This window comes from Arachis ipaensis, chromosome B7, assembly GCF_059453495.1.
Source record: "Arachis ipaensis isolate K30076 ecotype BB chromosome B7, ASM5945349v1, whole genome shotgun sequence".
NCBI classification, from domain to species: Eukaryota; Viridiplantae; Streptophyta; class Magnoliopsida; order Fabales; family Fabaceae; genus Arachis; species Arachis ipaensis.
In genome coordinates this window covers 28,432,680-28,436,359 of record NC_142442.1, presented here as the reverse complement: position 1 = coordinate 28,436,359, position 3,680 = coordinate 28,432,680, and the positions used below count along the sequence as shown (strand labels likewise).

General features: G+C 36.7%; 1 non-coding gene across 1 annotated transcript; it reads left to right on the top strand.

The window, feature by feature from the left end:
- Positions 1–2,002: 2,002 nt before the first annotated feature.
- Positions 2,003–2,110, top strand: LOC148550676 (small nucleolar RNA R71). The gene has a single exon (XR_015893579.1). It is a non-coding gene; the product is annotated as a small nucleolar RNA R71 (small nucleolar RNA).
- The last annotated feature ends 1,570 nt before the right edge of the window (positions 2,111–3,680 follow it).

Genomic DNA, 3,680 nt, shown 5'->3' with positions numbered 1-3,680 from the left:
TGGCATTCAAACGCCCAGATGCTGCCCATTTCTGGCGTTCAGCGCCAGAACCATGCTCTGTTCTGGCGTTGAACGCCCAAAACATGCTTCTTACTGGGGTTTAAACGCCAGTAAGGTCTTCCTCCAGGGTGTGATTTTTCTTCTGCTGTTCTTGATTCCGTTTTCAATTTTTATATTTATTTTGTGACTCCACATGATCATGAACCTAATAAAACATGAAAAATAATGAAAATTAGATAAATAAACATTGGGTTGCCTCCCAACAAGCGCTTCTTTAATGTCAATAGCTTGACAGTGGGCTCTCATGGAGCCTCACAGATGTGCAGAGCTTTGTTGAGACCTCCCAACACCAAACTTAGAGTTTGGATATGGGGGTTTGACACCAAACTTAGAGTTTGGTTGTGGCCTCCCAACACCAAACTTAGAGTTTGACTGTGGGGGCCTTGTTTGACTCTACTTTGAGAGAAGCTTTTTATGCTTCCTCTCCATGGATGCAGAGAGAGATCCTTGAGTTGTAAACACAAGGTTGTCCTCATTCAATTGAAGGATCAATTCTCCTCTGTCCACATCAATCACAGCTCTTGCTGTGGCTAGGAAAGGTCTTCCTAGGATGATGGATTCATCCTCTTTTTTTCCAGTATCTAGGACTATGAAATCAGCAGGGATGTAAAGGCCTTCCACCTTTACTAACACGTCCTCTACTTGTCCATAAGCCTGTTTTCTTGAATTGTCTGCCATCTCTAATGAGATTTTAGCAGCTTGCACCCCATAGATTCCCAGTTTCTCTATTACAGAGAGGGGGCATGAGGTTTATTCCTTAACCAAGGTCACACAGAGCGTTAAAGATCATGGTGCCTATGGTACAAGGTATTAAGAACTTTCCAGGATCCTGTTTCTTCTGAGGCAATGTCAGTTGATCCAGATCACTTAGTTCATTGGTGAACAAGGGAGGTTCATCTTCCCAAGTATCAATGCCAAATAATTTGGCATTCAACTTCATGATTGCACCAAGGAACTTGGCAGCTTGCTCTTCAGTAACATCCTCATTCTCTTCAGAAGAGGAGTACTCATCAGAGCTCATGAATGGCATAAGGAGGTTCAATAGAATCTCTATGGTCTCTAATTGAGCCTCAGAGTCCTTTGGTTCCTCAGAAAGAAGCTCCTAATTGATCACTGGACATCCCAGGAGGTCTTCCTCCTTGGGATTCACGTCCTCTCCTTCCTTTACAGGTTCGGCCATAGTGATTAATTCAATGGCCTTGCACTCTCCTTTTGGATTTTCTTCTGTATTGCTTGGGAGAGTACTAGGAGGGATTTCAGTGATCCTTTTACTCAGCTGGCCCACTTGTGCCTCCAGATTTCTAATGGATGACCTTGTTTCATTCATGAAACTTACAGTGGCCTTAGATAGATCAGAGACTAAGTTTGCTAATTTAGAGGTATTTTGTTCAGAGTTCTCTGTCAGTTGCTGAGTGGATGATGGAAAAGGTTTACTATTGGTAAACCTGTATCTTCCACCATTATTAAAGCCTTGTTGAGGCTTTTGTTGATCCTTCCATGAGAGATTTGGATGATTTTTCCATGATGGATTATAGGTGTTTCCATAAGGTTCACCTAAGTAATTCACCTCTGCTATTGCAGGGTTTTCAGGATCATAAGCTTCTTCTTCAGAAGATGCCTCTTAAGTACTGTTGGATGCAGCTTGCATTCCATTCAGACTCTGAGAAATCATATTGACTTGCTGAGTCAATATTTTGTTCTGAGCTAATATGGCATTCAGAGTATCAATTTCAAGAACTCCCTTCTTCATAGGCGTCCCATTACTCACAGGATTCCTCTCAAAAGTGTACATGAACTGGTTATTAACAACCATGTCAATGAGTTCTTGAGCTTCTGTAGGCGTTTTCTTTAGGTGAATGGATCCACCTGCAGAAGTATCCAATGACATCTTTGATAGCTCAGATAAACCATCATAGAATATATCCAGGATGGTCTATTCTGAAAGCATGTCAGAAGGACACTTTTTGGTCAGTTGCTTGTATCTTTCCCAAGCTTCATAGATGGATTCACCTTCCTTCTGTCTGAAGGTCTGAACATCCACTCTAAGCTTGCTCAGCTTTTGAGGAGGAAAGAACTTGGCTAAAAAAGCCGTGATCAGCTTATCCCAAGAGTTCAGGCTGTCTTTGGATTGAGAGTCCAACCACACTCTAGCTCTGTCTCTTATAGCAAAAGGGAAAAGCATGAGCCTGTAGACTTCAGGATCTACTCCATTGGTCTTAACAGTATCACAGATCTGCAAGAATTCAGTTAAGAACTGAAAAGGATCTTCAGATGGAAGTCCATGAAACTTGCAGTTCTGCTGCATCAGAGAAACTAGCTGAGGTTTCAGCTCAAAGTTGTTTGCTCCAATGGCAGGAATGGAGATGCTTTTTCCATGTAAATTGGAATTTGGTGCAGTAAAGTCACCAAGCATTCTCCTTACATTATTGTTGTTGGGTTCGGCTGCCATCTCCTTTACTTGTTCGAAATTTTCAATAAGGTTGTCTCTGGATTGTTGTAATTTAGCTTCTCTTAGTTTCTTCTTCAGAGTCCTTTCATGTTCTGGATCAGCTTTAACAAGAATGCCTTTTTCCTTGTTCCTGCTCATAAGAAAGAGAAGAGAACAAGAAAAGAAGAGGGATCCTCTATGTCACAGTAAAGAGGTTCCTTATTGTTAGTAGAAGAAGAAAAGGAATAGGGGTGAAGAAGAATGAAGAATCCAAACACAAAGGTAAGGATAGGAGCAGTGATGTGACATGAAGAGAAGTGTTAGTAGATGAATAAATAATTAGAAGGAGATGAGGGAGGAAAAATTTCGAAAATAATTTTTGAAAAAGAGTTAGTGATTTTCGAAAATAGTTTTTGAAAAAGGTTAGTAATTTTCGAAAATTAAAATCAAAAATTAAAATAATTAGTTAATCAAAAAGAATTTTTTTTGAAAAAGAGGGAAGGTATTTTCGAAAATTAGAGAGAGAGAGTTAGTTAGGTAGTTTTGAAAAAGATAAGAAACAAACAAAAAGTTAGTTAGTTAGTTGAAACAAATTTTGAAAAGATAAGAAGTTAGGAAGTTAGAAAAGATATTTTGAAATCAAAATTTTTTTGAAAAAGATAAGATAAGAAGATATTTTTGAAAAGATATGATTGAAATTAGTTTTGAAAAAGATTTGATTTTTAAAATCACAATTAATGACTTGATTCACAAGAAATCACAAGATATGATTCTAGAACTCAAAGTTTGAATCTTTCTTAACAAGCAAGTAACAAACTTGAAATTTTTGAATCAAAACATTAATTGTTATTGTTATTTTCGAAAATTTGATATAAAAATAAGAAAAAGATTTTTGAAAAATATTTTTAGAATTTTCGAAAATAACTAAGAAAAATGAAAAAGATTTGATTTTTGAAAAAGAAATTGAAAAAGATAAGATTTTTAAATTGAAAATTTGATTTGACTCATAAGAAATAATTGAATTTTAAAATTTTTTGAAAAAGTCAAATCTAATTTTCGAAATTTTGAGAGAGAAAAAGGGAAAGATTTTTTTTTTTATTTTTGAATTTTTAATGATGAGAGAGAAAAACATGAAAATGATGCAATGCATGAAAATTTTTAGATCAAAACAATGAATGCATGCAAGAATGCT